This window comes from Aptenodytes patagonicus, chromosome 6 (genome assembly GCF_965638725.1).
Source record: "Aptenodytes patagonicus chromosome 6, bAptPat1.pri.cur, whole genome shotgun sequence".
NCBI classification, from domain to species: domain Eukaryota; kingdom Metazoa; phylum Chordata; class Aves; order Sphenisciformes; family Spheniscidae; genus Aptenodytes; species Aptenodytes patagonicus.
In genome coordinates, this window is record NC_134954.1 from 11,687,243 (window position 1) to 11,714,032 (window position 26,790).

General features: G+C 44.6%; 1 protein-coding gene across 8 annotated transcripts in view; it reads right to left on the minus strand.

The window, feature by feature from the left end:
- LPP (LIM domain containing preferred translocation partner in lipoma) overlaps positions 1 to 26,790 on the minus strand; it is a 352,635-nt gene that overhangs the window by 256,134 nt on the left and 69,711 nt on the right. For 7 of the 8 annotated variants that reach the window (XM_076341104.1, XM_076341109.1, XM_076341108.1 and 4 more), the window contains one exon: positions 22,249 to 22,348. The exons of the other annotated variant lie outside the window; for it this stretch is intronic. The gene's annotated coding sequence lies outside the window, so the exon portion shown is untranslated. The remainder of the gene's footprint in view (positions 1 to 22,248; positions 22,349 to 26,790) is intronic. 8 annotated transcript variants of the gene reach the window in all.

Genomic DNA, 26,790 nt, shown 5'->3' on the forward strand with positions numbered 1-26,790 from the left:
TATGGGTGAGAGACCAGGTACAGGAGACAGACAGCTATGCTCTCACTTTGAGAGTCGCTGGAGTACCATCAAGGACATCATCAGTTGCTGTAAGAGCTGTCACTGCACAGACACCACCTCAAGACTACACTTGTGCTACTTGCTAACAGCAGCTTTCCCCATGGCACAACTGGACTATGCAAACAGCTTCTGTGCAAACAGCGGCACTGCCAGTTTCTGCCAAGCCCATGCTAATTGCAAGCGATTACAGCTCAAATGTTCTTCAGTCAGAAAGTATTTAGGTGATGTGTAACCAAGGTCTCACATTTGTCTCACCAGCTCTCCAGTGGTGAATGAACCTACAATCAGCTATGAAGACCTGTCACTGTCTCTTTTCTTTTCTTCTCCTTGGAAACACTTTCACGTAAATTCTAATTTTATGTCAACAGAAATGCAGAACATTTTTGATCCTCGCAATGCCCTCAGCCTGTTGGTGTAATTGAACTGTCAAAGCAACGCAAAGGACACAGCCATGGATATTCCATTAAAGTCAACAGATCCTCCAAGGCTCAGCGTGCTCCTCAGGTGCTACTTTAAAAGTGTCAACGTCTCTTCATCTATCACATTTATCTAAAAACCTCAGGGCACCTTAGGAATATTCAACCAGTTTCACAAAGTCTGTGGGGATGAAAAGGGCAGTCTCGGTTAGTTAAGGTCATTTTAATTAAGGTGAGGATACTCACCAGAATTTTATAGATTTCCACAAAATACACTATCACCTCAGTCTGGATGTTTATGGGACAGGCAGTAAGCTCCACAAGATGTACAATGACATTCACTTTGAGCTGCAGGTGACAAAGCAACACAGCTCTGAATACATACGAACCCCCAGCTGGCATCTCAGCATCTGCTCTCTCTATTTTAGAGTACCTGTGATAAAGTTTCTTGAGCGAGTTTGGACTGGACTAGCCAGCATCCATTTCTAACAAGACCAGAAACATGTGCTACACTGCGCAGCTCTCCTCTTCTGCGGGTGGCAACCAGCTCCTTTGAAGAAAGCATCAGGCAGTAGCAGAGATCATGAGCTGATGGCCTCGGCTGTGCCACAGAGTGCCTGCGGAGTCACTGCCTCAAGACAAGTGCAAGCAACTTTCTTAAAAACTAGTGTTACGAATAAAGAAAAAATATAGGACCACATTAACAAAGATTAAAAAAAAAAACCCACACTCAAAAGGAATTATAAATTCTCTTTTTTTTTTTGGACAATATTGCTGGTAGCATATGGCTCTGCAGCCTAAACAGACAAGTGATGAGATTCAGGCTCATCTCGTGTTCTTAAAACATGCAAGACCAGGATTTTCCCATGCCAGGCAGTTAAGTCCCCGTGCCTTCCTAAAAAGCCATTTGGAAAGTTTCTAAATGCAGTAGAAGAAAAATAATCCTGCTCAGTCCACGCCTGCATCTCCCTCTCCTCCCATTAGCACATGGGGAGAAGGTTGGCTTAGAGCAATACAACATTTCAATTTGAATATGAATCACTCCTCTGGTGAGAAAACAAAACAGAAGCCCATTTCACATGAGTCTTATCTGAAGATATAATGAAAACCAACACATCTAACAGGAGCCATGGAAGTAAAGCATAGTGAAAATACTGGCTCAGATAAACAACAATACTTTCTGTCCTAGAGGATCCCAAAGTGCTTTACAAGCTCATAGAAGCAGGAACCATTCCATCTGCCACAGAAACGTGGTCATCTCTGGGTGGGTACTCAGCTCAGCACCACATCGTAGTTGATGATGGAGGGAAGAACATCATCGAGCAGAAACTGTGTGAGAATTTAGGAAGGCATGATCCTTCGGTGGGAACTGGACCACTCTCCTGGAAAGTGGAAGTTGGTTTAATTTTGATTCATTCGACTCAAAATGGCATTATGTGGGCTGAGCACCTGAACACCAGGCACACACAACGTGGTACTTAAAAGTGACCAGCTGTAAAAAGGATGAAAATCGAACTCGCGTATGCTGGTGCTCTCCAGCTTCTGGCTCAAAAGGTTACAGAAAACGGTGGCAAGGTAAAGGATTACGGTATCTGAACCTGCCTGGGGATTACAAATGAATTTCTTATCATCCACAGGACTGAGGGATCAGGATTTTCTGCCCCCGGTTCAGCTGCTATCTTCACATGCAGTTTAGGATAAATCACTTCTCTCCCCAGCTCCCGTCCAGCAGGCACAGTGATATTCAACCACTACTAGGAACAATCTGGAAGAAAGCAAAGCATTACTATTCAACACTGCTTCAGAAAGCAGATCTTGCCTATCACCAGCTTTGCCGAAACACTGACAGAAGCACCATTTTCATCCTCTCTCCTTGGCCCCTTCACTCTTCCCATTCACCTGCTGTGCCCACGGTCCATGCTGTCACCTCACCGGAGGTAGGCATGGCCTGTTGTTACAGCGTTGGTCAACGGAGACTCAATCCAAACTCAGGCCTTTCACATGCTACTGAAACACCAACAAACAAGAAGTACAAAAATCCTTCAAGGAAGAGGCCCTGAGCAAGTGATCTGCACATTTCCAGAGCTAAATGTTTACTTCTCTTCCTGGCAGCATCTGGAAGCTTGCAGAATATTTGCCTGCATCTTGGGAACAGCTATTTAATTCTACAAACACATCAACGATTCACCTTGATTCAAAAGAATAGTTTTCTGAGCTCTAAGGAAACAATGAACAAAATCATCATCTTTTTCTTCTTCTTTTTTGGCAAATGTCTGATAAAGCTTTTCTGAAAGGAGCTTACTTAATCTTTTCCCACATTATATTCTATATACAGCTGCCATTCCAGAAACAAAACAAAACAAAACTTGGTGCCCAAATGCAAACAAATCAGGGTTTGGCCTGTTCTGCCTAAACCAAAAGGCAACCTCCTCTCCTACTGGCTCAGCAAGAGAGACCCAAAGCCAGTAAGTTCCTAGCGTTTCTGAGAGGCTGACTTTTGGATGGGTTTGTGCAAGTTTGTCTTCAGTGCCTTGGGACTGCACGACAATTCCAGGGAAAATGCCCTTAAAAGGACATGGATGGTGATACATCAATATGGACAACTACTACCAAGTCGTGTCCCTGTAGAAGTGACCTCTCTCCAACCATGCAGTCATGTTCTTGCCAGTTGGAGACTCACCCTCATCTTGGTTTAAACAGAACTAATTAATGTGGTTTTCATGGGGAGGGAGAATAATCAACAAATCGATAAACAAGAAAGAAAAGTTACAATGTGCTGAACATGATTTACAGGTAAAGTGAATTGCCAGGGGATTCAGGCAAAAATTCATCGCTGATTCATCAAACAAGTCGTTGAGATGTCTTAAGAACAAGCTATCAAGAGAAGTCGCTCTTCCTCTCCACCTCTTGTTATTAGTTACTGCTGGAAGTGACCTTTTCTGCAAATCTCTAGACCATTTTGAAGTGCTGGAGACTTTAGGAAGTGAAAATTAGTTCTTAAAAGGAACTAAACTGCTTCAAAAACATTTTATTAAAGGTTGCATCTTGCTTCTCTCTCACCCTTGGGTATTAAGGATGAACTACCCGCTACAAGAAAACAGCCACTGTGCAGTTCTAGCTGAGAGTCCCAAATTTGGTGACACAGGTGCTTCTTAAGTTGTAGAAACCGAGGGAGAGAGAAGCTGCTGAAGCTGAGGGAGGGAGAAGGTGCCCAATGCCACTGGAGCAAGTCAGTAGCAAAACCCAAGGAGAACCAAGGAGCCCTGTCCCTCAGCTCTGCCTGCAGCCTCGGGAAGAGCTTAGGCAGGGAGCTGGCATTGCCTGCAGCTAGCACAGAGAGCTTGCCTGACTCCAGAATCTGCTCAGCCCGGCAGAAGAGTAGGAGGTGCAATTGCTGGCAGGAGCAGGCAGAGCAGCAAAGCTGGTGGAGATCATAAATGGAAAAGTGTTGTAAAACATGGAGGTGAGCACAGACTGACACTCACCTTCACAGTTCCCCCACAGAAAAGCACGCCTTGCTAGACTCTCAAATCTTTGAAACGCATCCAGCCTTCACTGGATCAATCCAGGAACCTCATTCGTATGCATGTTTGTTCTCACACGCAAACATGGCAAGGTTTTAACCACACACATTTTGCACAAGCCCCGCAGGCCCAAACTTACAGGTTACTTGGGAAACTTGGTCTTAAATGGGATGGTAAACCAAAGGAAAGAAATTACAGATAAAGGCAAAGACCACAAAGAACTGCAGAGCAATTTGGGTTGGAAGAGAGCTTTGGAGGAGCCCAACACAGAGGTTCCCCAAAACACCCAATCTTCAGAGGATCTTTTTCTTAAAACAGGACTTACTTAAAAGATTGCACTGACTGAAGTTCCAAAACTTATTAGTCACATGAAAATATGGGCTAGGCTCTCTTCATTTAATATCGCTCCCGAGTGGAAAGTTCTCATCAAAGCTATATTATGTTCAGTTCCAGAGAACAATTAGGTGACATTAGATAGGCAGTTGTAACTCTCAGAATTAAATGGTCTTGCTATTTATCAGTATGTGCTGCACCTTTAAAAGTTTCCAAAAGTGATGGTCTTTTTTTGTGCATGCTGGAATATTCAAGAGCATTTCATATCTATTCTCATATCAAGAAAAGAGCAATTAGATCAATAATGAAACAGGAGTGCTCCCTTTTACTTTCTGTGGTTTACAAAGAGGTTCATGCTTCTGTGTGAGCACAGCTCTTGTTTTAGTGATGTGAAAGTGTGTGGTTTGTGCGATACCCAGTTTCTTCTAATATTTGAGTTTCTGTTGTTATCTACCTACAATTTACAGTAAAGCATCTTTTATTCTCACACCTCTCAATCTCAAAATTAGACCAATTTTCCCAACAACAAGATTTTATTACCCCATGTAGACCTTTTACAAATACTGGAAAGCTTGCCGACGACACACTCCTCACTAATACAGCATGAAATCACAGAAGACGGCATTAGTGTTACCAAGTCTAGCTATGCATGCATCTGCGTATACAAACACATGAAGCAGCAAACACAAGCTTTTCTTTGGGGAGAAGAACCGGTTTTGGTTTTTTGGAAAAGCAACGAGAATTTGGTTGCAATCCATGCCGAGGGTCCCAAGGCACTACACACAGTGGGTAAAGATTACTGAGCGACATTTGAACCACCATGTACACATCACTATTGTGCTATTCATTGTGATTAGATTATTACTATTTTCAAAAGTATTCCAAATATTTAGAACTTCACCCCCCCTCTGCTGCAGAGCATGAATCTAATTCTAGCAAAAATGTCTTAAGAACCCTCCAAACAGGAAGGACAGTGCAACTACTGGAGATGGGTAATCTGCTGGCTCCAGCATCAAACCAAACCATGCCATTTGTAGCATTTTGACCCTCTCTACAACAGACGAGAGCACTGATATCTTAGACAGAAATGTTCATTTTCCAGATAGCTGTTTCTGGCCACGTGGTCTACTCCAGAATCCTTGACTGTGCTGTCCCTGTGGCTCTCAGAGAAATGCATCTTTGTCAAATATACTGAAGGTCCCAAAGAGAGAATTCACCTTCTGCTAAAACACAAACATCAATCCAACAATAAAAATCTCAAAAAAAACGGAATACTAAATCTCTCTGAAGAAGAAAAGTAAATCACCAACAGCAAGGTTTTCAACCTTGTGGCAAGTCTTCTGGTCAGCTCTGGAGCCTGAACCTACGAAGTGCACATGCTAAGGACTCTCCACTTCTCAGTGATTTCCCTCTTCTGCACCTCTCTGGACCAGCCTTGTAGTTTGCACACAAATATTCTTAATGGTCATAAAATCGTCATGCCCTATCTGGCATTAATTTAACACCAATGGCATAACATTGCATTACCTAGTCATCCAGCTGCTTCAACTAAGATTAATTCAGGCAAGCCAGGACACAAATGTTCAAACTCCTTGATGCATCTTGCACCCATCCAGGGAGGACTTGGCTCTCAGCCAGTCTGCATAAACCCTGGTGGGATTAGCCAGTGTTCAAGAGGCTCCTTTATGGGATAAGTAAGGAGGTCAAGCACTGCGATCTAAAAAAGGCCATGACGGGTGTATATAATCCCCCACAAGGCACATCCCTCCACCCGTTACAGCCAGCAACAGGGATGACTAAGGGCACACAGCAAAAACCATTATAACCAAGGCCACGGAAATGAAAGCGGCAAACGTACCATTTATCCTGTCATCTTAACATGAAGTGAATTTATCTGATTTTATCATCAAACATGCCAAAAAGGACATGTTTGGAAGAGATGCACAGAGAGAATCATGAGAATATTGCTTACTTGGTTCTAGCTGGAGCAGAACCACTGAAACCTTCTAGCTTCGTTCCTTCGGATTCCCTGCAGATAGCCCTGATGCTATCAGGAAATGGCAGTAGCTAAATCTGGACTAATGCAAGGCACTTTAAAACACCCTTCTCAACTATTTGGGCAATGATCAATAAAACTAACATACAACACACTCTGCTATAAAAGCAACCCGGTTAGGTGTTGCCACTGTGGGCAGCCGTAGGTCAGAAAGTGCTGTTTGACCAAATGTTTAAATTAAGGGTAGGTGCTAAACCAAAAATATCCCTCTAAATCAATGTCACAATAGATCACAGTGACCATGGAGCTCAAGTGTGCCAAATTTCAACAGCACTTGGTTTTTCCACTGCTATCTCCATGCAGGAGACCTGACTGCCCCCTGCGTCCAAGCCCCTCCAGGCCCAGGTATTTCTCAAAAGTTTGGTGACATTGTGGGATCTTTCTTTGGAATATAGGCAAAGACAGACTTGATACAGCAAACAAACCATGGGAACAGCTTTGTCTATTTTAACATGAACTCCTTACACACCTTAGGAGAGCCGTCAGCTGGCCTATCCCTCACCAAAACACCAGAAAGGAGCTCACGCTACTGCTGCAGCTTAACCCAATGCTGGGAACGGCTCCAAACATCTCTCTGGAAACTAGCATGATAATAAAACTTCTGCAGAAGTCATATGGCTCTCAGGCAGCTCAAGATGGGCTAGCAGGAAGTGGGACCCATCTCTAACCAACCACAAGCTCCTCACCAACAGAGATTCCCATCAGCAACACAGCACCAGCCGTTGCCCTCATCTGGGTGCATGGCCACTAGAAAATATTAGAAAAGCTTCTTCCGTTTTCCTCCTCCCTAAGACAAGTTCACTGACCACCACCACGGGACACCAACTGCCTTCCCTCACCAATAGCCCAAGCAGGATTTGGTCCACCGCAGATGAGGTGAAAAGTTTTCTCCCCATCCTCCAGACCAGCCTACGCACCCGCTCCCCCATCCCAAAGTTAATGGAGTTTGTCATCGGCTCCGAGTGACCTTGGCGTGAACAATAATTCTTGCCTCTCTAAGCAAGAATTTGGAAAACCAGCTTTTACTGGACAGATATGTCTGGCTGAGATTTGTCATCAGATGCAATGCACAGTACGGTGTGTGACCTGAAGAAATATTACCATCAGCTAACAACAGCACAAATTTCTTTCTTCCCTGTCCTTCATTAGCCTCAGAAGCTGGCCTTGCCAGCAGCAGTAATGCAAGCTGAGACAGCAAAGCACATTAATGATGGGCCCCGTCATGTTCCGTTTTAATTACTGTAGCTGGTAGTAAACTGTTGGTTATAAATTATATTTTGATAAACTGCCCTTTCTTTGACAAGCCAGCTCCAATGTTTAATGTTACACTTAATCCTCAGATAATACCCCAGGAGCCCTCACTGTGCCCAGCAACAAATCAAAGCAACCTTCAAAAGGCTGGCACAGGTCCCCTTTTCCTACGCACCCCGACCTGAAACTATCATATCGCACCAACTTCGTTACAGGTCAGCTCCAAAAGCTGAGTTGCCAAAACCAGCAGCACGCTCAGTTACCAAGGGTCCTACAGAGGTGCCCCAGCACTTCTCTGGGCGAGGGAGCAAGGCAAAAGCCAGCACGGAGCATGTTTATATACATGAGCATGTTTAAAGACACGTATAACAGTTTTCCAGAAATGCTGCAGTATTACAATGTTCTGCAAGGTAAAATAACATGGCAGTAACCCCCAGAATATCTCAACATTCAAAAGAGAGGAGGATTTCTTCTACCTGGTCAACAAAAATCTTTATCTGAAAACATATTTTTGTTTCTTTTTAATGAAGTGACATTTAGCTAGCAGAACAGCTGTCAGCAAAGGTCTAGGAGAGGTGGAATCCCATTTTCTATATAAAGAAAAATGTTTTGGAGGAAACTGCAATTTGACAAAAATACCTGTTTAGCAAAGTACTTTTTAAAAAGTGGAAAAATATGTTTTGTTTTTTCTAAGGTAGCAAAAGATCCACCGCAGCTCATGAAAAGGATCCCAAATCCTAGGAACAAAGGCATAAAATTATTTTGCAACACACATCCAGGAAAATAAGGAGGAGGGATGTGTCCTTTAAGCAGCAGCATGGGGAGACACCCTCCTCCATCTCAGCCACATGTGGCCATCACCTCCCACTGCCGTCAAAACATGTCAAAAAAACTAGCCATGGTCTTCCCAAAGACCATCGGTGACAAACCAGGAGTTTGCAGCTGGCTTCAGACAGAGCTCTATCAAGTCTGGCGTAGTCAACACTCTCCTTTATTTTACTCTGAAGGCACAACTCGCCACACTGAGCAACAACAAGACGTTGCATGTGGGATTTACAGTGCTAAAAACCCAAAAGCTCAGGGAGAGGATCAGCAGCAGCAACCGAGAATCCCGTCCTCTCCTCCACAGAAGGATGTGAAGCCCTGCGGCCTTGCTGCAAGTGGCAAATTAAAACTGCTTACAGCAGGCCAGGGTTCAGGCTTGTTCTTCCACCACTGGTGGCAGATGGTGCGTGCTATTATTAAATCTTGATTTCCAGCTTATAACAGTAATTGTATGAAAACTTCTGCCCTTGGACAACAACTCACTATCTTTATTTTGGGAAAAAGCAGAAGTAGTCTTGCAGTTAAATAACTTTCCTATTTTAACAATTTAAAAAAAAAAATCGTAACATACTTCTAATTGGAAACACACACAAAATAGGATATGGCCGTATTAGTTAAAGGTCAATGCACGTTTACCCACCTCTTTCGAAACTGACAGTATTCTCGTGACAGCCATAAAAGCTGCTTTGAATTTTAGTTCCCTAGAAAGTAAATATAAGGAATCCCAAAGCCGTAACCACAAGTGCCACAACTCTTAACACTGATGTCATATTCAGCTTAATGCATGCTGCAGAAGTCAGGATGTTAAAGCTTTAGAATCATCTCATCTATGGTATACGAGAAGAAAACAGTAATTATCCCCCAGCCCATTGCCCCAGGCATGTACCACAATGCCTTCATTTGATGCAGCATTAACAGCAGGATGTGTTTTATTCCCAAGCATTTAGCATGGGGCACTGCGGGGCTGGTGGGACCATTTATGGGGTCTGTTACAGCCGAGTATCTCATGCTACTGTATGTTTTATTTCGGTTTGCAACTGCTCCTTCCAATTCCAACTACCAAACAAATGTTCCTTTTTTTTTTTTTTAGGAACCAGTTTACATCCACTTGCGCTAATTTGTTTTTGTATCAATTAGCCAGGGCAAAGGGCCTTTCAGACCCTTTTCTGGTACGTTAGATGTAAGGGGACAGTGTAATTAATAGATGTCAGGCACAGTCCCCCCTGATGCATTGATTTCTTACTACTTAGGAAACACTCGGGGAGAACACAATCACCCCTGGCTGTCAGGGGTCCTCATAAAATCCATAGGCCTGGATTTACAGAAACTGCTAATCATTTTGGATGCTGAGAAGGGGGAAGGCGGAGTCTGATTTTGTAAAGCAAAGGAAATCTCTCATTAACTGTAATGCCTTAGCATACTTCAAACGGAGCTTACAGGAAAGCAGAGCAGGACAGCCAAAAGACTTCCAGAGCAAGAGGCAACTAGGAAAAACCCTTTCAGTCCCAAGCTGCATCGAGGGAGATGCAAACACTCTCCCTGAGCTGGGAGCATCATCATCTCTGAGGCGCCCAGACCAGGGATTGCTGCAGGGGGACCAGTTTGCTCCCCAAGCACCCCCACTGTCACACCATATCACAGTCATCACCTTTCCACCACAGACAATTTGGATTTCACCAAGCCATCTATATATAAAGTTGAACGTCCAGTAAAAACAACATTTTATGACTATACACCTTGGTTATTTCCTTTTAAGGTTTAATTCTTCCATCTCTTACATAAAGTCCTCAAAAAAAAAAAAGCTCAAGATATTTGATTATTTTCATCGTCCCCTATTTCTGCCCAGGAGCGCACAGCTAACAAACCACGCAAGACCAATATTTGTGCAAAGCTAGTTAAAATATCCTCATTCTGCAAATACTAGACCTCCCAACACACACCACACAAAGAAAAAGCACAGAAAGAAGACAGTCCAAAAGCATGTCAGGCAATCTTGCTGAGTATTATGCTTAGCGTTGCACAAACAATTTTTCACTGTGCACAAAGGCTCCAACCCAAAACTGGCTACCTGGAACTGCTCACTCCTACCCACCCCACAAGGCACATGAGACCAATCCTAGTTTTAAAGAAGAATTCCCTTTCTTTGATTTGCCGAGAGATAACAGCACTTTGGCTGGGCAGTGTGTTTTAATACAAGATGATAGAGGGAAGAAAGCTTCTCCAAGAAAGGAGATGTCAGTGCCATGTAGCCAGCACGCTGCAAACCTCATATTTCAAACCAATATAAATGGCAAGTTGTTACATCTCTCTCTTTAGAAGTCAGGAAACACCCCTCTTCAGTGTTTACCTTAAGAAGACTGCCCTATATAGGCATCTAGACAATCCAGTGACCTGGTCTATCACAGAGATGTAGGGTGGGGAAGAGAAGGAAGTAAAGGCTGGTGTGAAACAATTCCATAAGCACGTGATCCCGCACCACCACCCACCAAAGTACACACCTACTAGCAGCTCAACTTTTGCAGCCTGCAACTGCTGAATACGTTTTTCACTGCAAACCTTTCTGCAATGATAGTCTACCACAGAAGGAAAATCACTAGAGGAGGACACCTAACAGCTTCCAGCCAGAACACAACACGCCTTCAGCAAGACCTTTGATTTTCAAAGGCACACAGTGAAGTTGATCTTCACAACAAAGAACAGCCAGTCTGTTGCATAACTAACTTTAGGCTGTGTTAGATAAGTCATGCCTTCTCACAGATCAACTGACCTTAAATAATGTCCCCAGTGTATTCAGAGCCAATAGGTTTCTCTTTTAGAGCTCAACTGACAGGTCTTCTCCTGCCAGCTATTTCTTCAGAAAGGCACACAAAGAAGGTTTCAGGAGAAATCTCATGCTTACTGTTCCAAGAGCAGCTTTTCAGGCCAAAAATGAAGCACAAGATCTCAGCTCCAGAGTCGCATCTCCCTTTGAAGGCTTCTTCAGCACATCATTGCAGCACAGCAAGCGAGAGCCTTTGCAGGATGGAATGGGGATTGAAGCGGATGATAACTGGAAAACCCATTATACCTCAGGAAAGTTTGCTGCAGTTCTGCCACTGAGTCAAGCCAGAAGGAAAACAGCCAGCCACGCCGATGAAGCACTGCTTTGTATTCTGGATAAGGCAAAACAAAGGTCTGGTGATGCAGAGCTCTTGCATGTCGTGCAAGGGTCAGCAGCAAAGGCAAATTCCACCATGGCATTTCCGTTCTGTCGCCCAACCCATTACTAAGAGTGGATACAGCAGGATCTTTCATTGCTTATCCAAAAATGTCATTTAACATAGCTGTGCAGCATCACCCCGCTGCCACATGCCACTTTAGAGGTGGGATATCAGTCCCCACGCAGAGCTGAAGCCGCGGGGCACTGTGCAATGAGCAGATGAGCTCTTTTTACACTATTTCTCCAACCCCCATCCTGGCTGCGAGATGATGCAGGAGCTCTGCAGCAGCCTGAAAGGTGGAAACACTCAGGAAGAGACACAGACAGTGTGAAAGTAAGCAAGTCTCCGCACCGCTCCTCGCAGGTCATTTCATTGCCCATGCAGATGCCTCTGCATTCCCCACTGGTGGGAGCAACATTTTTATAAGTGAAATGCTCTGCAAAGCAGGGCCGTATCCCTTTGGAAAATGCAAATACCAAAGCAACTGCCCAGTAAACCTGCAGCAAAGGCAGAAGCATGAAAAGCCTGGCTATTTTCTGACACCGGCTGAGCTGTCATACAGCCTCCACTTGAGCACCAATTTCCCTACTTAAAAATCAGGGCCAAAAGGGCTTCCCTTCTTGCTACGCGCTGCTCCACTCATCCAGCTGCTGCTTGATGAGAGTTTTGATACAAGGGCAGATACAACACACACATCCAGCGACTCCCTGACCTCTTCCGATGGAGCACGTTAGGGCAGGAGCCCTGCCTCACCTCTTGCAGTCAGCCAACCCAGGCTTCACTGATAAGGCTCTGCCCTACAAAAGAGCCACGTTATTTTCTGTGTAAGCCATCATTGCCTCTCGCTATAACTGCATGAATCCACCAGACTTGCAAGGGTTGTTCGTGCCAGAGGAGCTCCACAGCTGCTGAGGAGCATTCTAGTAAACCGAGCCCTGAACAAGAAGCAAAGGGCTTGCAGAGCTGAGTTACTGGAATCTATTCCTCCCGCATTAGTCAGCATATATGAATACATCCTCTTGCTTCATTAAATTTTAATTGGAGTACATGTGAATAGGTTTTGCTGGTTACTTAATCAAAGGGAGTCTAAGTACAAGGTGTCCACATGAAAAGCTAGAAAGCAACATCCTTTCTAGCTTTTCTTTTGGATTTTTTAAGCACCCATTGTCGATTTCTTCAGGTCAGTTGACATTTTGGGGCTGCTGCAAAGAACCATGAAAAGCAGCCACAAAGTGCAAATAAAGCACTTTGGAGGGAAACTGGCCACAGATCATTAACCCTGCGTTCCTCGTTATTATCCAGACAAAAATTAAATGCAAAATCCCAGAGCAGCTGTTGCATTAGCTAGCTGCTTGGCAGTACTAAACACAACGATTGCTTTGCTGCTGTGTGTCATGCATGTTTGGGCTGGACTGTCTAGAGTTTCTTTATTTTAAGTGTCCTTAGGTACTCTGAAACCACAGCAGATTTGAACCTATAAAAAAATCCTACTTGTAAACTTTGAGATTTCCTCAGTAATCACCTTCTCTTGTGCTGCGACACAGATGCTCATTTGTTCACACACGCTTTCCTTGAGCTTAGAGAAACTTTGCATGTACTTTCTTGCCTGCCTAGAACAGGACAACCATCTCCAGAACTCCTTCCTTACTAAAATCACGAGCTGTACGACCGGATTCTCAACTTCCATGAAATCCACATAGTTAGTACAGCTTGAATTGACTTACAGCAGTTTACACCGCTGAAACTCTACCAGTAAAGCAACTCCAGTCTGCAAGAGGCACAGCTGGGGATGGGAGCTCGGTGCCTGACTGCGTGAGAAACAAAAAGCAGCTATGTTGTTCTGCACGGCACTGTTTGCTAAGTGAATCAACAAAAAACAACAACAAAAAAAAAAGGGAAAGAAATTGCAGCAATTTAAAACCACAACAAAGAACTTACTGGACTGCTCCTGTACACTTGCTCAGAAGTGTATATATTCTGTACAGTGATAGGTTCTGGCAGCCTGGGACTCTGACACACTTTCTATGGCAATGTCCTAATATTAGAAAAATTTGGTCATAAGCTAAAAATGTTACAGAAATAGCATAGGATCATAAGTTACCAGCTGAGTCAGAACTCGATCTGCTACTTGACTTTTATACTATTTTACTCTTTTTAAAAAAACCAAGCACATCGCAGTGAGTTTTTTTTAAACAGTTTGCTTCCGCCATCACTTAAGAACAAGAATGAAGCTTTGTAGGGGGGAAGAAAGTCAATCAAAATGGCAAAAATCGATCTGCAAGGAAGCAAAGGACACAGATTCCCTCATACACCACAGCCATGTGTGTAGAAAGCCCTTCACCAAAAACGCAGCCCCTCTGCGTGCAAGCTCTGGCGGGCAGGAGGCTGCCCCTTGCTCATGCATGCACGAGGAGTCCTCCATCAGAAGCCCAGGGACGATGATGGGATTGTACCTGGTAGTACAGTGGCATAAACCCCAGGAATCTTAGGTGTGTAATGCAGTCTTCAGCATAAAAGCATTTTATTTGCACTCTGTACTTGTAAATCCTTGGTAAATAATTAACAGACAGCATAAGCATGTAACAGAACTGAGTCGCAGGTGTTAGCAAAGGAAAACTGCTATAAATGGATATGTCACAGTAATAAGCCGCCTGTTCACCTGTTAGGTGCTTCAGAAATTAATTAAACAATTTAGTTTTCATAAAGTAACCCCTGACACCCAGAACCTTACTAGAAAGCACAGTGATATTCCTTCTCTGTTATTTATCACCATAACTCTTTCTCCTTTCACAGCTTGGGCAGTCTTTAAAATGAAGAAACCCTGGACTGCCCCAGGCTCCTCTTGCTGTGGAGAGCCCCGGGGCCACACGCGGGCCCGTTCATCCATCCAGCGGAGGGAAGGGGAGATGGGAACGAGGAGGCTGTCCCAGCATCCCGCTGGGAGCTGCCAGACTCGCTGGCTGCAGCAGCGGGAAAGGATTTGCCGGGTTATGAACACATGAATGTGGCAGAGAAGGAGACCCCCTCGTTCCACATCTCTTCAATTTCTCCCTCCTTCCCGCTGCTCCTCGTGTCCTACAGGCTGTTTCTGCAAACACAGCCCAGGAGACTTTTTTTTTTCCCCCTACGCATAGCAGGAAGGCAGAGGAGCAGAAATCCTCCTGCCAGGTGTCACACTGCAAAGAACCCAGCTCTGCGATCGGAGCTTTCCACGCTCCTTAAAACTCCAGAGACATTCAGCATCACAACATTTCAGCTGCAAACGCGCAGCTGCTTGAAGAGAAACAGAGAAGCCTGCCAAAATGACGAGGAAAGGGGAAAGGATGATTCCACAGAGAAAAGCAGATGACTAAAAAGTTATTCAATCCAAAGCAGTGCACCGAGGAAAGTAAATTGTCAGTGTCTTGCAACCGTTTGCTGCGTGTCCCTCAGAAAACACGCTGATCCCGGCTCGTCTGCACCTCTGCCTGGAAACAAAACCCAAAAAGGCCCTTTTCTGACAACAACTTCAAAATGTTTAAGCTCGTTTCACCATGTTTGTTTTTGTTTTGAATACAGTAATATACAAACAAACTCTTGAGTTCCCCCCCCCAAAGTACAGCTCCCATAAGCTTAAAAGTAAATGGGAGTGTTTTGCTTCCTGGGGTATGTAACTGGAACATTTTTCTAGCACCTAATAAAACATTGTTTGGTTGATACTAACCATTAAAATATGTGTTTCAAGTCATGTAATGTTCCCTGTGAAATTTGCCTTTTTGCTCCATGAAATAAAGGGCACTGAAAGGAATCCTGCAGCCATAAGGATCTCACTTATTTCATGGAAGTATCATTTTAAAAGCCTCACAACATGATCAAAGCACTGTCGAGAACAGATGTTCCAGGCTTTACAAATTCCAGCATAAGTATTTTTATGACATTTATCACTGCTAAATTCTTTCAGCCCATTTTTTTCCCTGCAAGAAGCATGGAGACACTTTCCTCCTTGAAGAAGACGTGTTCACGCACGGCCTCAGCTCCAGCCGCTGACCCTCTCCTCCCATCATCCCTCCCTGTCCATCGTGAACGAGAGCCATGCGGTTTCCCCAGCGGCTAAGGTGGCAGTCAGCCTCGAGCAGCACTAGTCCTGCAGAGCTGGGCATGGTGCTCCCTGCTTCACAAGGGGAATTCAACGTAGGACCTGTGCCACTGTAGTGCAGACTCTGGCTCTTGGCTGACTGTTCATACAGACCCTCTCCCAGAAACCTCATTGCTGCACTACCTTGACAACAGACTACAGCCTCCAAAGCCCTCCATAAGGTTTCTTCTCCTTCATCAAGGCACACACCATCACCATCCCTCAGGATCACACCAGACCACCACTGCCATGACAAGCCCTGAGCAACCTCACCCATCCTTGAAGCTAACCCTGCTTTGAGCCAGGGGCTGCACAAGAGAGCTGCAAGGTCCTTCCTACCTAAACTGTTGGAGAACTATAGATCTCAGGTAGAAGCCACATAGAAATGCCCTCAATCACGTCAACACCCCAAGAAAGCACCTTCCCTCGTGCCCCAGCTCCTCCTATGGATGTGGGAACCCTCTGTGCACAGCACCTAGAAGGGTGCTTCTCTGGCCACAGCAGAAGACACCCACCACTACCTAGCTACAAGGCTAGACGCAAGCAGGAGATGCTCAGGCAACTAACATGTTGGATGCTACTAAAGCCGGACGAGCAGAGCCAGAAGGAGTGATAGCAGGGACCTGCAGGACTGTGCAGGAACCTGCTTGTTCTTGGGAGAGCAGCAACAAGTCCCCATTCCTGGAGGTGACCACGGAGGCAGAGAGCACATATTTCAACTGCAATTCAAATCACAGCCAAATTTCCACTGAGAGCAAAGGTCTCGGGAAGTTTAGCTCTCCACAGTCGGTTTCTGTGTATTCCATCTTCCCAGGAACATCACCAAGCTCTCTAGTTGACAGAAAGTGCAAACACCGTGCAGTACTAGGCAGTTTCATGAGAGTGAGCTGTGTACCAACACAACACTCACGACTACCTAAGAATCTGAAACACACAGTTTATCTCTGGAGAATAACATGGGTTTTCGTACCCGAAAAAAAAACGGGATCTGAAACAACCAGCTCCTTTCAAATTTCATACATTCACAGAAGAGGGTGTTTGTGAAGAGGACCCCACAAGCACATCACTTCTCTAATATGTGCCCAGTTTAGTTTCACCTGCTTCCATGCACTCCCTTCCCAATTCCTACAACCTGCTTGCACATCCTGTTTCACTATGAACATGAGCTTCTGCCCTGGGGCAGTGCTGCCTTCACTTCTCCTCATGGGGTGAGCTTAGATAACAGTCAAACTGGGAGGGAAAAAAACCAAACAAGTTTAGCCCTCTTGCTCATCCAGGCTGCGAGCCCGATCAAGGCATTGCGAGGGCCGTGGCAGCTCTTCACCATGGGCGTTGGGCACCACCGAAATGGCAAACAGGGACAGGTCCACCATTAGTCATCCATCGAGAAGACGGGAGAGCGACCTCTGGAAAAGCAGCACAAGGTAAAGGACATCCTCCCAGAACAAGGGAGGATGAGGAAAACACACAGGAAAAAGATCCCAAGGTTCAGTGATAGGGAGGAGAACAGGGATGCTGGAGGTGAACAGAGGTCTGAGGAACAACAAGGACAACAGACGATGACAATCTGAAGAAGTCAAGCAGAAGCTGAAGGGTGTGGAGGAGCCAACTCCCGCAAAGAGGGTTCCGAAAACACCCTCCACCCACAAAGGAATCATACAGAAAAGGGGGCACATTTCACTCGAATAAATATGACATGTTGCATGTCCCTGTCGGCTGCTACCTCAGAGGACTGCAAAAGACTCAGGTCTGCATTTACCCATGAGCAATCACAGCAATGGTCTTCCTCTTGCCAAATGCTTGTGCTTTTCTTGATGGACATCTTTTGAGGACTTCTTGTGTTGTTTAAAACTCACTTCTTTATTTATGAGGTACAATTCTATATTTTACATGCACATAGAAAATTTGCCCCCAAAATGCCTTTTGTCGAAAATTAAAATACACACATGAAATCTTGCCGTGCTGTCAACAGGGATTTTCTGCGTGTATGTGCACACGTGCGTGTATGTGCACAAACAGGTGCATGCGCACAAACACATGCACATTCGTACCTCCGCTACAGATCTTCTGGAAGAGGACTGTTCCCCTACATGTCCTCAAAGGGAGAACAGAAACAGGGGGAGCGTGCAGTGCTGTCACACAGCCACACTGTACTCCGCCGCTCCAACCTCAAAGACAACCAGCACCAACAGCAAAGTCCCATCTTCCCACAGGTCCTCTCTGCTCTCTCCCCCCGTCTGCAGGCACCGTCAAGGCGCAAGGCTGGGCCACCCCTGTCTTTGCACTGCTCTGATGACAGTGCCATCGGTTACAGAGGGGGAGGATGGTGTCTTCAGAGCCTGGGACGTGGTGAGGGGATTTTAAAAGGGGTGCTCGAGACAGCATCAGGATTTACTGATACTGTTCTGCTGAGTTATTAACATCGCAACCCTGCTCCAGACCTGGGTTTGTTTCGTTATCTCGTCTTCCCACCCCAAGCGAATTTGCTGGGCAATTTTAAGAAACAGAGAAAAAGGCTGTGACCAATTTTCAGGCCTTCTGATTTAGCCATTAAAAAAAGAAAAAAATCCTACGATGTTTCCCTTTTGTTTTTCTAAATAAAAATAATATATAGCCCTAACTTGATAATAAATATGCTCAAAAGCTGTCCTTAAGTAAAAGCTTTTGATAACAAATTGCCTGTGCTAACTGCTATTTTACTGTTGAATTTTTTATTGTTGCTTAAGCACTGCAATTATGCTAATGAGCCTGAGAGGATGGTACACTAAAGCATTGAATGTGACAGATATAATACTCAATAAAATGTTAATCTTACCTGAAAATTGGAATCAAACAGCCTTATTAGTATTTATGGAAATGGCATCCCCAACATGTTTCTTAAGAGGAATATATATATGCAATAGATATTTCCAAATATACCCTGCTATTTCTCATGCCTCCATATGATTTAATTCAAGGTGGCTATTACCTCTGCTGCTAATTGTCAGTCCCTCTTGGAATAAGAAAAAAGAGTGTCAGTGTCTGGGCCACGCAAAACTCCCGCGTACTGCAGGGCTCTTCCCCTTGGCACCTTGAGGATGGCAGCCATCCGCGGGGACTGGGACACCTCTCCCCAACTCATGGCAAGGACGCTGGGCTTGGGAGGGTGCAGCAGCACACAGCAAAGGCACTGCTCTGCCACACTCGGTCATCTATTTTCCCCCAATATCTCTAGTTCTGTGTGCAAGGCAGGTAAATCCAGCAAGGGGTTAAGTTATTTACAGGTGCTGGAGAAACAGCTTTTGGATTTTAAGATGGGACTAAACACTAATTTATTTGTTTATTTTGTTTTTAAACTTTTCAGCCTATGCTGACAAGGAACCAGGCCCATCTGTTTCACTGCAAGTTATGGCGTTGCAGAGTTGGACCCAGAGCCACCGGGCTGTTGCAGGGGATTTGTCACTGAGGTGCCACATGACTCTCCACAAGTCGCATTGCATTTTGCACCGTTATTTCACCACCCAGTCCAAGACTGATTTCTCAATTGATGGCATAATTTTTTCAATGAACAAGCTGCCTTTCACCACATGTAGCTTTTTTTTTTTTTGGGGGCCAAACCTATGGGTCTCAGACCCAACCTTGGGGCTCCGCTGCCGTGCGCTTTCCTGTGGGTAAAGCAAGAGGTCTTCAACACCTTCACTTTCTCATCTATGAAAGAAGGAAAAAATAACCTCAGAAGAGCCACATGCTTCTGACAAACTATATTTACATCCATGACCAAGCTCTGTAGAGAGACCATTTCTACACAGCAGACTGATGTGGTTTTCAAACACTGCAGGTTAATGCTTAAATAGCAGCTGCTGGCTCCCAGCTTCACTCATGCTGCTCTCACCCACAGAAGTCAATTCTGCTGACAAGACCACAGAAACATCGATAATCACCATTATACTTTCTGACAGACAAGCAAGATTCTTGCTGCTGGACGCTGCAAGCCTCCTCGGTGGCAAACGTTAGGTGGGAGACGTCTAGGAACTGTTTCGATTAATAGTCACAGCAGGAAAAACCCCACCAGCTGCGCACCAAAACCTGCGATTCCCAAAGCGCACAAAGATCACAATGAGCAACCCACAAGGCGCTACTCACAACACACCAGGGACTTTCTGGAGCAACGCTTGCAATGCACACCAGCTTGCACTCGGAGTGAAAGGATAGAGTGAAAGGATGGAAACAGGATTGTTTTGCAGGACACAGAGCTTAGAGCAGCTCCACAAAAACCTTATTTGCAGGTGTAAGCAAGGAGCACAGCATTAGAAAAAAAGGAATTTGCAGTTGCAAAATCAAAGAAAACTACATAGTCGACTGAGCTTGCACCTCGGAGAGCTGGGAGACGCACCTCAGGGTTCCTCTGCCCCAAGTTAGCCCCAGCATGAGACACCAGACGCCAAATTTTCAGGCACAGCCAGCAAGTTAACCAGGCACACAGCTACAATGTGCTGCAGGACTGTAAGGCAACCACTCCCATAGAGGTGGCAGGACTCATCTCTGCCATGTTAAGTGAGTCTTGTCATTATTTTCAACCCTGCAGGGAAATCTAAATTGAACTCTGGCATATTGTTTTCTTTTGCTAAGCAGCAACGCTTGAATGTTAACTCCGGTCCTGACAGTCATATTTATGGAGTATTCTTTGCAAATAATCTTACCCTGACCAGTCCAAAAGGTCAGAATAAAAAAACCAACAACAACAACAACAAAAAAGCAGAAGGCTGTAAAACCATCACTGCCATTGGCACAACCCCTCAACTTATTAACTGTCCTTGCAACAAGGTGAACTGCAAGGTCTTAGATTTATTTGATTGATTGAGATCAAAAGATCAGGGGGCACACAGTAAATTGTGTCTTTCTATGAACGCATTTTGCTTTCAAGATTTGAGCAGATAGTTGCAGGAATTGAAAAGCTCAAGAGGAAAAAAAAAAGAAAAAGAAAAAAACATGTACAAAGGTGACTTCAGAAAGGCATCCCCTTATTTCTCTCTTGACATCATCTGCATTTCTTAGAGCTATTTGAAAGTTTCTTCCATGTTTCTATACCCCTGGGACACAACAGCTTATCTCTGCTAAGCAGAAGATGATAACGAACAGTAAGACACTAGTATAACTCCAGGGGAGACACCAGTATTTGCTGACATTCAGGACGAAAGGTAAATATCAGAGAAACCAAATGAATCCCAAAGTCCAACAGGAGGTTGAAGAATTTCCCATTGAATTTCAGGAGTCCTAAGACACAGGACAGGTATCTCACTATCCTTAATCGGACCAAGGAAGATGAGGCACCCGAAGCCCGTTCCTCTCATGATGATGACTCAGAGGCTGCCTGAGCCCAGGCTAGGTTTATCATTTGCAGCTCCCCAAGGGAGAAGCAAGGGAATTAAATGAGCAGCCATCTTCAGGACATAATTTCAAGACCCAGCTGGTGAGATAGCATTTTTAAACACATAAAAAGCCTGCTGCGTTCGTTGTCAAGACAGGACAATGAGACACAACGGAGAAGAGGAACAGAAGAACAAGAAAAGAAAAATGAAACTCTCCACCATCTCATCAGCCCCTGGAAACAAAGAGGAAAAGTAATCATTTGGTTCCCGTCTATGTGTTCCACATGATACTCGTATTTTGCTCAGTATACCTCTATCTGTGGCATTGTGTTCTTATGTCACAATACAATAGATGAGATTACCCACCTGAGAGTAAGAGTAAAGCCCTTACATGGATCACAGAAGAGACCCAAACTCCCAGGAACTTGCTACAAAGGAAACAGAACTGATACAACCTCCTGTTTTTATCACAAGTTTACATTACATGCCAAGGACTGAACTCCTTTTCCATGAGCCTACACTTCCCTCTAGAAGAACATCACCATTCAGGTAGCAAAAACACTGACCACCTGAGTTAACTGCTGTTGCATCAAAGCTCATCATCAAATCAGGCAGCTCCTTCTGCACAGATACACTGAGCTTTGCCTTTTACTTTATCAGTTTTGAATAAGGTTAAGATAAGGATTTCACATTCCCCAATTTCTAACCATCAACAGGTTAGGAGGACTCTCCAGAAGTCATCTAGTCCACTTTTCCACCACATGGAAGGATCAGTTCTCCTAAAAGCACATCTGATGGAGCTTTGCTAACTTGCTCTTAAACCTAATGACTGAAACTTCCTAAGCTCCTTGGGCAATCTACCCCAGCACCCACCTACTCTTAATGCAGGAGATCATTTACTAATGTCTCATCTAAACTTCTCTTGCTGCAACTTAAGCTCGTAATTTGTTTTATTTACAGTGGACAGATTTACAGTTTATTCCCTCTCTCTACAACAAGTTCACCATTTCCAAAATTTACAAGCTGAGGCACCAGTGTGGCTTGCCCTCTCTCTGCCATTCTGCTTCTGCTCAAAGCACGTTCTTAATCTTGTGCCTCTGCATGTGTATTTCTTTTCTTACCCCGAGAGAACAGGCAGCTAGGATATCACAAGGCTGTTTCAAGAGAAGACGCTCACATCCAAAGGCTGATGCATTCAGGCACACCCAGTTATAAAGTATTCTGAAACAAGAAAAAGAAAAGATTTGTCTTTAGGGTGGTAGGCAGAGGGTCCAGTAGTAAGGAAAAACCAACAACTCTGAAGTGCAATTTCTTCCACCCCATTACTTAACATTCAAACAGATCTTCAAAAGCAACATCAATGACTGCAGATACATCGTGTGCCGCCACTCAAACTTGGCCACATTTTCTCTGACAACCACCATAAGGGTTTGATAAATCTGTGTTCTAGGAAACAAAGTGCTCACTGTCTTTTCAGAAAGTTCTGCCAAGCTATAAGCAATACCCAGCGCACATCAAAATCAGATGGCTACGACTCCAAAGCTTTATTAACTGTGACAGAGGACAAATCTTTATGTTGCCACCGGTGATGTTATTTACAGTGTCACTGAAGCCAACAAGGGCAAGACATCTAGCCTACTCTGAGATTTGAGTGTGTGTAATTATGGGATAGACCCAGAGGAGAAAAGTCAGGTCTGATAAAAGATCAAGTAACTTATATGTTCACAACATAGTTCTTACCTCCCAAACTTCAGGATGTTCTATCTAGCAAAAAATAATCTTTCTCCTGAACCCAAGGGTTTGGTGACAACGAAGAAACAATAAAGAAGAGATTTACATGAGCAGTGTTTGGAAACACAGGGGAGAGCTCTGAATAACAAAAACATCCCAAATTTCATGAGAGAGAGCAAGCAACAAAGGAGAGCAGCAATAATACATTTGCCATCCTACTTTTGGAGGCTCTCAGAAAAACAGAGCTAGATGGTAGCAGACAATTTGCCACAACAGCATCTTTCACCTTTTGCACCCCATCTCGTCTAAATTCCTGTCTACCCTTAACAGGGGCTGCTGCTAGCCCCAAAGGATCAAGTGGCTTTGTAACAAATATGCCTTTTCCAAGGGCTGAAGCCAAGAAACACTCAATTTGCCATCTGCTGTGAAAACAAGATGCCTGTTGCACATCTAAAAATGTGCCAATGCAACAACTCGGTGTCTTCCCTCTTGCATGTACCATCCATCTGACTATCCCTTTTGCTACTGCACTTTGTCTATCTCCCAGTTTCCACTTGGGATTTTTTTTTTTCCATTGCAATCCTTCTCAGCTGCCCCGGCCTTTTGCTTTCCTTGATCATTTCCACTCTTACCAATGCAAACGCTTACAGCCAGCACAACTGCTGTCAGCACAGGAAGGTGACACACTCCTATTTAGCACAGATTTGATAACAGAAGTGCCGTTTCCAAGGCTAAAGAGGAATACCTGCACCAATAATGTCCCTACAGCAGCATACAGTAGCTGAGGAGACTGAGCAATAAATGCCTTTCACTGAAGATGAAGAACTCAAAAGTAATCTCAAAATGTATGATGGCCAACTAACAGAAGAGTTTAAATACATGCCTATCTTGAAGGGTGCAAGTAGCTCCAAGGACTTCAACAAGATCATCTGCAGCATCAGACACGTTGCCTCCCCCAAAATACTAGTGAGATAAGGATGTTTAGCAAGGGACAGAGATACAAGGAGTGCTTCCACCAATAAAATACACCCATTTCTATGGTTGAATTACAACAGCTGTTGAAAACCATGAAGTAGCATTGAATGGCAGCCCAGGACAGGGAGCCAAGAAGACTACCACATGCAATTGAAACTGCCAAGGGATTAAGTTAGGTCAAATGTAATTACATGAACTGGAACCTGGCCAGGGTACTGGCTGGTTTAAGAAAATTAAAAGAGGTGTTCAAAAGTTTCAGAGATGGAGTCCTCCTCCTGTTAATTATTTGGTGAGTCAGTCACTGAAGTCTCGGTACTCTGGGAGGCTGTCTGAAAAAGGGGAAAAAATGAGGCATAAACTTGAAAGGCATTAGAAGCGATTAGCAGAAGCCTTTGTTCTCCATGGCAATCCTTGCTGCACTAGTGCGTGAAAGCCTTTCATGTTCATACTGAAAAGTGGCCTTAGTTCCTTTGATACTTCTGGGAGGAAGCGTTTAAATTTACAAATATCCCACTGTCAGAAGTTACAGACAACAGTCAAGGAACTTCTGCGTACCCCAGCCAGGTCGTACCTAGCTCTAAACCCAGCTCTCAGGCAGGCAGTGCTCCTGCTGAAGGGAGGAATGCAAACAGGGACACATAGAAACTCATTGAGACCTGGAGCAACTTGCTAGTGGTGTATGAAAGCCAGGTCACGTGGAAAATGAGGTTGCAACCATGTAGGACAGTGGCCTCCTCACCTTCATTCAGTTTTTGGAAGATAGGGAGCATGCCAGGCAGGCAATGGTAAGGAGACCAGAAAGGATGCTTCGTGGTCTGGCAGCTGAGTGTCACTCTGAAAGATTAGATCCTGTTTATGCCTCTGCCATAAACCTCCTGAACGACAAGAGGAAAGTAACATATATCAAATTTTTCCCAGATATTTATTGCTGTGCCTTTTCTGGCTAACTAAAGACACAGAAAGACCACGTCCAGAAGAGACAAGAAATAGCAATCATGGACTGAGATTCTCTGTTCAATCTCTAATTGAGACTTGTACTATAACCATGTACAGCGCTACAAAACATGAAGTGTTCTGAAAAAACAGGCCTTGTAAGTCTCAGTTTTGGCACCTGAAAATAGTAGATGCCTCTGCTACCTCTGCATCTGAAAATCATCATTAGAGATACACTCATTACTGTCTTTGAAGCAGTTGGATGTGACAGTAAAAGCAGTACAGAATTGGAGATTAACCTTTTTGGGTAGCTTATTCAGTGAAATGTTCACAAGATGCACATTAAATAAACCAATTTTTTAACTGATGTGAAAAAAACAGTAAGATTAAATAACTATCTTCTCAACAAGTGCTGTACACCAGGCATGTTGAGTGACATGGTTTCCTCTCCAAGTGACAGCAGGTGAACACACAACCAAAGGCTCTGCCATATTGATTTCATGCACTGTTTTTTTTTTTTTTCCCTTTTCAGAAAACAAGCCAGGAGAAGGCAGACATTTCACAGCACAGATCGGTGCAATTTGTGCTAATGGCCTAAGCGTAGATGCACGCAGCAGCTCGCTTCTCTTCATGTGGAATAATCAACAGGGACAAGTTCTGGTGGGACAACTGCTACCACAGCACACCTTGCCCCAGCCCAGCAACACCTCCTCCAACACACAGCTTCATAACGAGCAGGGCAAGAGCTAAGAGCACAGGAGAAAGTCTGTGCTGTCTTGCAATGGTGTGCAAAAACCAGGGGCAAGCAACTGTGGAAAAAGGTTGCAGTCTCTGCTGACCATGTGCAAGCTGTCGCTCTTCCAAAATGTAGTCAAATGCTCTTCCAGATAGCAAAACCACAAATGCCCTAAATCCTTCATCCCTGGCACTCCTCTGACAAGGCAAGTCACTTCTTTGGCATCCTCAGGCACCACAGAGACAGCAAGGACACAGATTTCTTTTATAAATAGGAGCAAAACAGTACTGCAGTTCTTCCCATTCTTCCCAAACACCTTCCAACCAGCCTCCTCTGAAGCAGCTCCACTGCTTTAGCTGGAAAGACCTGCAAAAAGAGGTTTTGACAGAAGCGTAGAATCATAGAATAGTTTGGGTTGGAAGGGACCTTTAAAGGTCATCTAGTCCAACCCCCCTGCCGTGGGCAGGGACATCTTCAACTAGATCAGGTTGCTCAGAGCCCCATCCAACCTGACCTTCGATGTTTCCAGGGAGGGGGCATCCACCACCTCTCTGGGCAACCTCCTCCAGTGTGTCACCACCCTCAGCATATAAAATTTCTTCCTTATATCTAGTCTATATCAACCCCCCCCTTTTAGTTTAAAGCCATTCCCCATTGTCCTGTCACAACAGGCCTAAAAATACCCGTCCTCAAGCTGTGCTCAGACGAGATCTTTGACAGCCTGTTACAAATATCTAATCCACAACTGCCTAATAATTTGATATTTCAGGCTGAAGATCATCTTCTATGCATGGGCAGTAGCTTCTCTCTTCATATCTCCATGCATGCTGTTAATCACTCTGTGCAGGATAGTTATAAGTCCAGGATTCACACACCTCACTTTGTCCATCTCAGACTTAGGTCTCCAGTCTCATCCAGGTCTACAGTCCCACAGGAGCCAACAGCACTCGTTGACCCTGGGAACCATCCCAGCAGAGACCTAGCATGGGAAACCAGAGCCAAACTGGTACAAGTCAGAGAAGATTGTAAGCAGCAGTATTATAATGCTTTTTGAGTTTAAAATATTCAGCAAGGTCAACACAGAGAATGTGGTTATCCCCAGGTCTGTATAGGCCCCAGGCTATACGCACCTACAGCACCATCAAAGGCAGCCACCTCTCTCTCACTGGGTCTCTGCAGCAGAGCCACCAGCAGCTCCTGGCCCTAAGCACCCTAATTAGTAGAAGGTGGAGAGGACACTTAGCGATGATGTCATTGCCCTGAACAGCAGCATGCCTCATCCCTTCTC